A 10,672-nucleotide genomic window follows, 5' to 3' on the forward strand; every position below is an offset into this window, starting at 1 on the left:
AGCACAGGGCACTATAGACGGGATCTGTTGAATAAAAAACGAAAAAGGAAAAAAAAAATTAGATGTAGCTGTATCTCAGGGACTATAAGGTCTTTGTGCCTAGAAGTGCTTTCAAATACAACTAGTTTAAAACTAGAGCTCGTCAAAAATTGATCTGATCGAACAAACATAAAGATTGGTGACAAACATGAAGCACTCTTGAAAACGATGTTTTTAGCAAAACTAAAAACACAGAAGAAGCATAATGGCATATGATTCATAAACAAATGACTCTTTTTGAACTGGTTCCTTTCGCTGAATCAAAAACACGCAGCATAGAACGAACAGCATACTTTGATTCATGAACAAGTGACTCTTTTAAATCAGTTATTTTAACAAATCAAAAACATACAGCGTAACAACCAGTAAACCTGTAATTCCACTCACGATAAACTCCCTTAAAACTTTTGTAATGAATCAAAAAAGCATTATAGCATGAGCAAACGTTTAATCTGTTTATTTTTAGTGAATCAAAAACAAAGCATAACCAGTACTCTGTGAACAAGATACTTTAAGTGTTTTCTTTTTAGTGAACCAAAAGCATCCGGAACCAGTATGATGTTTGAATCATGAACAAACGACTCTTCTGAACCGCTTCTTTTTAGTGAATCAAAAATGCAGTATTGCACAACCGGCGTGATTAACTTGCATAAAAGCGTTAGAGCACAATCAGTGTGGTCTGATTCATGAACAAATGACTCTTTTAAAGCATTTATTTTTAGGCCCAGTTTTACAGTTGGGGCTTAGCTTAAGTCAGGTCAGCTTTTGGAAAAATGTCACATTACATTTGAGCGTCCTAAGACAGAACAATGGAACTGACATAAGATATATATTTATATTTACTCAAACATGCATTTTAGTCTGAGACTATCTTAAGCCTTGTCTGTGAAACCGGGGGTGAGCGAATGAAAAACAAAGCATAACTAGTGCTCCATGAACAAGTGAACCAAAAGAAAAGGAATTATGAACAGTATGATACAGTAAGACTCGCTAACAACTGAGCCCTTTCTTACACTCGAATCGTTCAAAAACACAAATAAACAACATAATTATTGGCGCAATGCTCTCAAATAAATAGGAAACTAAAACAGTGAGTTGCCTTTACATTACAAGCTGTTCAATTTGCAGGTTTCAATTGGGACAACTTCCACTTTATAGAGTGAGAACATGCCTTAACTATAGGTCAACGTTCAGTGTTTTTGTAAATGTTCAATATCATTTTGTAATCAGGCATTTACAGGTACAACGAAATGAAAGTGTGACAACTTGCCCTCCTCTACATGTGAGAAACAAGTAAAAGATAAATAAATGCTCAAGTTTAACTCCATTGTTTTAAACGTACACCCATCTCAAGTAATAAACAGGCTCTCATGTTATCGCTTGGGTTTTCAGAGTTCAGTACTATATCCACAAAGACATGATTCATTAAAAAGGACTCCAAATGGTTCCTTCCACACCCAAACCGAGGTGAATATTCTCAACTATTTCCCCAGAAATTAGACATAACAGCATGGTGTAATAAGACAAAACTGGTTGACCAACATGTCTCAGCGTAGACTGAGGCTCCGTAGATTGTGATTCAGCTTGTCAGCCAAAAACTGTCAATAAATTACCGAGCCTGGGAAACGGAGACTCCTGCTTATTATACAGCAAGTTAAATAACATCTCTTTTTGTAGCACCCATCATCTGTTAAGGGATTTGAGGTTCTGTAGGAGAAAATACTTCTTTGTCTGTTTTTTTTGGCTACGGCATTACATTAAAAAAAGAGTTTTTTTGCAAACAATGTGACGCATGAAGACCACTGTTGATATGGTCTGGTGTAAAATGAGCAGAAAAAAACGGAAAAGGGGATAAACGTTCAGAAGAGCGATATTTGTTTTTAATTGTTTCCGTTATCAATGGACCTTACAGCTTTAATTTAATCTAAAAATCAACATTTACCAAAAACAAACACGCTTTAAACTCTAAGGTAGCGACCATAAAAAACACGCGGCTGGATTTGAATATTTATACGCATTGATGTTATTTGTTGAACCTGGATGGCCGCGCACGTAAGAAGCGGGAATGTGAGGAAAGGTTTTAAGCCAGCAAAGGTCGTGCATAACAGAGACACACCTCACAGCTGTTGGTTGGAGCCCAGGATACACTCGCAAACACAGCCCTGGAACCTGATCTAGAGATGGAGGAATTCCTCAAGTTTTGGGTGGGACAGACAAATCCAACACAAGCACCTCCAGACCCCTTGCCGGGAAGTTAAGAGGAAAAAAACAGCCGTATATATGAAAGAGTGGGGTCAGTCGGTGTCTTTCCATAGTTTGTGCTCTATGGGGACCACATCAAAGCAGTACAGTATGTGTGTTTAGGCGAGAGGGTGGGTATTTGTGTCTTTTGCAATAAGGAGAAGTACACAGAAGTACATTTCTAACTTCAGGAACGCCAAACATTAATGTGGTTGAACTAATAGACCAATGAGTCATACCCATTTACATTAGATTCTGCAAGTGTCCTCTATGATTTATATACACCAAACCCATTCGTTAAGAAATTTTCTCAAGGCTTATTGTTTGGCTAAGCATTCCTTCAGAATACAAACGCTATAATTTTGGGCAAAACATTTCTAGATGTTTTGAAATCAGTCACGCTTTTTTGTAGTGCAGAATTTGACGTGAAAAAAAAAAAAAATTAAGAATCAAATTTCAGCAATATCTTATTTTAGTTTTTTAAGGGTTGTACAATGAAATGCAATGCAACTTGCATGAAAGTAACAAAAACTAACATATTATTTTGGGATGCTGAACCCTTGAGACATGGTTAAAAAAAAAAAGATATGTCCAAAAAACAAAAAAAACTAAAAAGCGGGTTGTGGGTTTGGATTGACACCACTCACCACTAACAACAGATAATTGGATGATAATGCCTGCAAAACATGTTGTTTTGGACACTACCATGTTTTTTAGACTTACATATGATACTACAATTTCTTCTTTACACAAGGTAGTCGAAAAAATTCAGTGTTCTTTAGTTAAAAATAGCAGGGTTATTTTAGTATCTCTCAGTGTAAATGCAAACATATAAATATTTCAGAAATATCCACTGCGTGTATGTGTATTTATATATACACACAATAAATATACACAGTATGCATACGTATTATTTAACAAAATCATTTATTTTGGATCCGATTAATCGTGATTAATTATTTGCCAGCACTGTATTTAATATGTTTTTTTTTAATTACTTTAAACAAATTAAACGTTTTTACATTTTGTTTTCATTTGAATTATAGTAGTAGTCTTTAGTCATAATTATTATTTTGTTGTGCTTTATTTTTTGTATTTGTTCATAGTTTTTTTACATTTTGCAAATAGTTTTACATTACATAGTTTTAGTTTAGGTTATTTTAGCACATCAAGCTAAACTTACTTGAGCTACTATAGTGGAAAAAATGTATATTATTTCAAGCAACAATTTTTTTTTAAAGACTTGAATATTAGTTGTTTTTTTGTTAACTGCAGATCCCTGGTAAATAGCATGGTACATTAATTTCACTTTACTATTGTATTACCATCTAATGCCATCTGTGTTCTACTACCCCCTATAGCCTTAACTGGCTGATCATTTCATGTCTTAAAGTGTCTTCTGGATAGGAGTGTGTCTTAAGTACCGAAGAGCAGAAAGCAAAAGGTCTTGTTGGTGATGTCGTCTTTCCCTTCCATAATTTCTCCACAAACTACCAGTCTACATTACCCCCCTCTCTGACCACTAATAACAGCTTGTGGGTTGCTAAAATGTGCCACATGTCCATTTATCTTACCCACTGACAGGTATTACATTAAATATGGGCTGCCACTGCCACTGTATATGTCTTAGTTTACGTAAAAATGGGTCAGCATAAATTTAAAGACTTTAAGTGTCTGTTTTTGTAACAGCCAAACCTATATATCAGCGGTTTATCATGCAGGTAAAGATTTTGTTGCTCAATTCTTACTGTGATGTAACAATAATAATAATAAAAATAAGTATTATTATTATTAGGGCTGTCAAACGATGAATTGTGATTATTCAAATCTAAAATATTTTTTTTGCTTAATGTGTGTGTATGTATATATATATGAAAAATGTATATAAGAAAAATGTTTATATATTGAATATAGTTATAAAATATAAAAATAAATATATATTTTCAAAATATATACTGTTTGTATTTACATATAATAAATATATAAACAACAATGTTATTAATCGTTTGACTACACTAATTATGATTAATAAACAATAACTATTAATAACGTGTGTACAGCTTATGTATGTTTTTATTGTTAAAAACTTGTATGCTTATTGCATAAAAGCTCTAATAATTTACCTCATTAACATTTGTGCATTAAAGTTATGAACTAAATTAAATTATTAAATGTTGTGCTTTTTTAATGCTGTGTTTTGATACATACTGTACAGTACATTTGCGCATCAGAATAAGTTCTGCATAATAACTGAATATTGCGTTTAATTATATGTATATATAAAAAAAAATACAATTTTATCACATACACATACATACATGGTACGAAATGTTTTTTTACAACCGCCCAGCATCTAAAAAATTAAGAAAGGAAAAAGAAAAAGAAAGAAGAAAAAGTGCAGGCATTATAAATACGAGATAAAAATCAAAAGTTAAAAATGAAAAAGGAATTAAAAGGAAATTAAAAGTTAAAAGGAAAAAATTAAAAAGGATATACATCGAAAGGAATCACTGCAATCTGTACTGAATCATTTTCAAACCGTTTGACGCAGGCCTGATATTTTCACTGATGTCACAGACCAGAAGCAAATCTTTTAAGAAGTGCAGCATCTGTTATAGTACTGCTTTGCTACAAGTCAAAGGTTCATTTGTTATGACCCATGGTTAAAAATACGAGCTCATTGTCTGGACATGTTGCTCAGTGGGGAGTGTGAATGGCTTTGACATTGTTCTTCTAAAAGCTAACTACAGGAGGCCATTAAAATGCTCTATTAATGGGTCACTGTGGAGCTGCGGTGTTACCTGCTATGCCAACCGTTCCTCTCGTCACAGATCACTTTTTCATACCACTACTAAAACCAGCGTTACTTGATACAGAAGATCCTGCACTTCTCACCTGTTTGCCATGACAGCCCTTACCGCTTCTACTGCTGGTAAGCCTCTGACTCACTGCTTGTTTATGTTTTTCTGTGGGACTTAAAGCTGAAGTGGATCACTTTTTGATGCTAAACAATTCTATCCCAACTTAATATGGAAAGAGAAGTAGAAGTAAGCAATTTGGGGGTAGATTTCCCTCACTGTAGCACTGGCAGGCTTTATTAAGCAGCCCTGCACGGCAACGCTTAACCAATAGCGTGAGTTTTGGGGCGGGGCTAACTGTTTGTTTAACCAATGGCAGTCGAGGAGTGTTTAGAAACTTGTTTGAAAACAGTAAATGGTTTTGTTTGGTGGCACTATTGGCAGACAAATCATAACTTCTGCTTTAACAAGGCTAAAAAAATCTACAAAATCACTCAAGTTGACAAGTGGAAAGTTGTTTAAAAAGCCAACTGCTGCTGAGCCGGTATTTTCAGATGACTCATGTGTAAATTGTAAAACCAAAATTAAAAGTCTCTGCAATAAACAGTATTTGTATTCTGTTTTTCAAGATCAGCTTTAACTGAGCGTTACAGTAAATGACGGCAAAGCGAACCTAAATTAAGAAAAGTGCACGCAGAGTTAAATATCCGATATTGACCCGTAGTAGTTTATAATTTTTAAACCTATTTTTTCAGCCGGGTGCAAAAAGATCCCAGTTTTGACAAATTGATTCTTACAATTGTCTTATGTAAAGGCTTTTAAAGTTTCCATTCCCTTCCCTTCTTTTCTCCAAATTTGCAACACCTGTAAAGCATTTCGCGAAACTCAAGATATTTAACATCTATCTGTATTACATTATTTGTACAGTTTTTCCAGTAACCATCAAGTGCATCTGAAGGACAACTCCATAAATGATTCATAACTTGTGCTCGAAACCTGGTTTACATTAATACTGTTTTTGAAGAATGAGAAGGGAATATTTCCATACAATTATGCTATAATTTCCCGTGCCAAAAGCTACTAAGTGAGGAACATTGAGAGCGTTGGAAGAATCTTTATTTTCATTGCAGACGTTCAGATCACATGCCAGTCTGCTTGCCCTTAAGACGGGCAGTTCAAAGAACGCTTCATACTACTCCTGAACAAGCAAACCAAACGCTAGATTCATGATACAACAAACTTTAAAGTGCTGTTGGATCAACAGTAGGGTCGCATATCCTAAGCTGTGGTTTAATAAAACAGACCTCCCAGTTTGAATTCGATGAAATGCGGTTTTGTACCAAAGGACATGTGGGTGTTCAATGTCCACATTATCACACTCCAATCATAATATAAATGCAATCATAACATAAATATATGACAACCTGGAGGTTGCTGGTGCAAAACCAAATTTTCTGCTTTATTTTTTGGCATTTTTGCCTATATATTAGTTTAGACAGATGTAAGAACTGGAATGGCAATAGAACATGATGCAGGTCATATTCAATCCCACAAACCACTACGTCAACGCTCTAACTATAACTTTTTTTTTTACATAAGCCCATACACACTTCCGCTGCTAGCATTAGCATGACTCTTGAGGATTATGGGGTGTGTCACACACACACTCACACACAGTCATTGCTAATTGTTGCTATAGTTGACCAGGAGACAGGAAGTCTGTAATTTACTTACTGTCTGAATAAAACTCTTCGAAAGGCTTGGGAAAAAAAAAACAACAACTAAATATTTTATCGTCATTATGCAGGCCATTTGTTAGCATGTTTCACAGCCCAATCTTGGATGCAGTGTAACCAAAATGACTAAAACACCACTGTTGCCATGGTGTCTCCCCCATCCGCAATGTAACAAGTCAATGTCAGACGAACATTTGCAGATTCACTGCCCTCACATTATGCTCTCTCACTGTTATCTTCTAAGGATTATACTCTTTTTAAACCATTCAGCTGTTCCCAAAAGAACATTTTACTGCTTAAAGTTCACACTTTCAGCATTTTCAGCATTCACTTTCATGAACTTTACATGAACTTAAGTTGTTGGCATGAAATTAAAAATCACTTCATCTATTTTCTAGATGCATGTTTTAAATACTTTTTCATGTAATTTGTTTTGGCCTCAAATTTGAATCAAAATCTCAACCAGGTGTCGAAAAGTTGACGTATGTTGAATGTCCAATCAATTTGTCCACTTAAATCCCGCCGTCTTTCCACCTCAAGCTCGCATTTACATCTACCTCCATCCAATTAACAGCTGATGGATAGAACCAAGTCTCCAACCGACGATTATTTCATTCATCCATTTCATTCAGATGTATGTCATATGAAAGTAAAACTACCACTACTTCCATTTTTTCACAACAAAGCAAAAATGAATATTTTTAAATTGCCATGGGAGCGTTTGACTGAAATTATACCAATCCAGTTTTCAAAGTCAAACTAACAAACCTATGATATGCAATTGTAGCTGATCTACATTTATCCCATAGTCTGCTAACTACACTGAAAGACACAAAGCATGTATTTAATCCTTCCAGTATTTGACTATGCATTGCAAATTACATACATACTAAACTACCATTCTCAGGCGTTTCTTTTAAACCTTCTTAGAACAGATACAATTGAGGCAATAAAGTAAGTAAATCTAACATCTAATTTCGAAATAATAAGCAAATATATGTTTAAATTAAGACCTCTGACTTTTGGTTGCGGACAAACCTAAAAACCAAGACACTTCGACCAAATGGATACATTGTTTCTCTTATTGCCGTCTATAGGAGAAACTCTAAATGTCAAGTATTAAAGGGACAGTTCACCCAAAAATATATAAAAAAATATATATAAAAAAATATCTGAAGGGCAAAAAAGTGCTCCACTCAGCTCTAGGGGGTTAATAAAGCGAATCAATGCTTTTGTGTAAGAAAAATATCCATATCTACAACTTTATAAATGTAATCTGCAGCTTTCCCTAACTGTCGTGCACAGTTGTCGTACAACTGTCGTTCATGAGAGAGTGGCGTTCCAGTGGATGACGTGGATGGATGCACTTTATTTTGCTTCAAAATCGCAACAGCCATTTACTGCCATTATACAGCTTGGAAGAGCCACATGTAAAATAACTCTGATTGTATATGTCTGGAAGAATAAAGTCACATACACCTAGGCTGGCTTGAGGGTAAATAGACTGTGGAGTAATTTATGTTTTTGTGTGAACTGTGCCTTTAAGATCTCATTTGTGATTTTTCTTTCTTATGTGGAGAAAAAAAAAGAATGTGTGAGGGAGAGTCGTCAAGCGTATGTTCCTCAATGGTACACTGCCAGAAAAACGGCTCCCTGACCACTTGGTTTGGCAAACGGCCCTGAGGTCTGGAATCTGATGACTGCGCTTGACTAGACCTCACTGGTTTCTCTACAGTTTTGCAGATCCCACTCGTTCAGCATCAATATAACCCCAGCTTTCATTCACCCAAACGCTCTTTACTGAATCATAATTTGATCTTCTCTTTTTATTAGCTAGACATTTAGATCCAAATTAAGTCCAACAGGCTAATCTAATAGCCACATGCGGTGACTCAGTCTCTCAGCGTTAACGCATCTCACAGGGTTTACCGAACAAAGAGGCAAATAGAGATTAAAACCAGACTTTAGCATGACTTTAGTATGTTTACACATGGAGTTTTAATGGAGTTACACTGTTTTTGTGCTCAGTCTTTACATGTCTGTCCAAGGAAACATGACAAAATGAGTAACTGAATATTTGGAGCATCACCGTGAGCAAAAGCAGTTAGGCCAGAACGATTTCTCACGCAATTCGTACATATTTTACAAGGTGGACTAAACCTATCTGTTACTGGGGTTCAGACAAATCGTACAAAGCCATATGAGTGAGGTTGTATGAATTAACCAACATCTTGCTGGACAACAACAAGCTGAAGTCGCATTGTTTGTCTGACTTCACTAAAAAAAGACTACTACAATTTGAGTGAAACTATACTACTGCAGCAAGCCGATCGTACCCTAGGAATAGATCTGTTTTACTGGTTAAAGTCGCAAGAGGTCAGGGAAGTGAACACGCTCTCCAATGATCCAAAGTGCTGGCCCAACACGACCTTCTCATTCCCTCAACTGTGGGAATGTGGTTTTCTATTGAAGCACGCCAACCTCCTCAGCCTTCCTCCACCTCGCCTCCCGCCGCTGAATAAACTCATCTTGAATAAATTCATTTTCACTTTGACTGCACTATTAGGAAGCTGGACAGTGGCAATAAGTCAATCCAGAACACAGCTTCCGGCACCCAGTGGATCTAAAGTAGTTTTCTCAGTGTGTTGGTGGTCCTGGTTAGTCATGATGAGATCTTATTTTCCTGAATAAGTAGCTTTTGTTAGCTTTCCCACACAGAGGCCAGATATAACCATTTTGTGCTGGTGTTTTCTGCCCGATCTTCTGCGCAAGACTCAGAGTTGTTTGGTAAGAACCCTGCCATTCAAGAAGAAAAGGTTTTTTTCATGGTTTTTTAATTTTTTTTTATTTTCATCACCGACCCAATTGTTGACTGCCCCATGGTATCTTTTATTATGAAACTATATACAACAAAGGGACCATGCACAAGCTGACAGTGCAAGGCCTTTAGTTTGAAAATTGTCTACACCAAGACAACATGCCTCCACTACCCCTACGCACTGACCTAGACCCTATCATTATACTGAACGCCTTACATAGCAGATGACTTGATGACTCTTGGCTGTCAACAAGCCACTCCATTCAGCTAACTTCCTCATGCTCGTATAACAACAGAGAATTGCAACAAGATCTAGCAAGTTACGGTCAAGATCCAGACACCAACTGAACACTTATTTAAGAAAGACAAGTACGGTTCTGGTGGGAATTCATACTACTGAGAAAGGTAATCAGCATCCCCTGTTTGTCTCAGTTGTGAGCCAGGGATCTTAAGGAACCCCATAAATGTAGCGACAGCTGCACCACAGGACTCATGCACTATCTTTAAATTAGGGTTAAAGGGAGTGTTTTCGAGAAAAATGTGCTAACAAAGTTTGGGGGCTATAACTTTCACATGGTAATTTAGCACGGTTTGCCATAGGAATGCAACTAATTCTTCCAGAGATCACACCATGGATATTTGCAGTTAAATTATTGCAGTGTACTCCATTTCCAACCAAAACTGGGGTCATGTGTGTATTTAGGCATGGAAAAATTGTAATGTCTCAACATGCACTCATAATACTCAAGGTAAAGTTCATGAACATCATAATACCTTTAGTCCTTTGTATTTTATTTATTTTTTTTTAAATGTAACAATTTTTATTTATTATTGTTATTAATATTATTTTTTAATTCGCCAAGAACAATGTTATAAAAATTTAGAACAATAAATATTTCCACTGCCAATATTAAAATTCTATAATATTTTGTGTACATAAACTACAACTAGGACACTGAACCAAGAAAAATCTAGTAGAATTTACCAGGAAATTCCAAAATAGCAATAGGTATTATTTATTTATTATTTGTTTTATTTTA

The sequence above is a fragment of the Puntigrus tetrazona genome, chromosome 25, assembly GCF_018831695.1.
Source record: "Puntigrus tetrazona isolate hp1 chromosome 25, ASM1883169v1, whole genome shotgun sequence".
Taxonomy (NCBI): domain Eukaryota; kingdom Metazoa; phylum Chordata; class Actinopteri; order Cypriniformes; family Cyprinidae; genus Puntigrus; species Puntigrus tetrazona.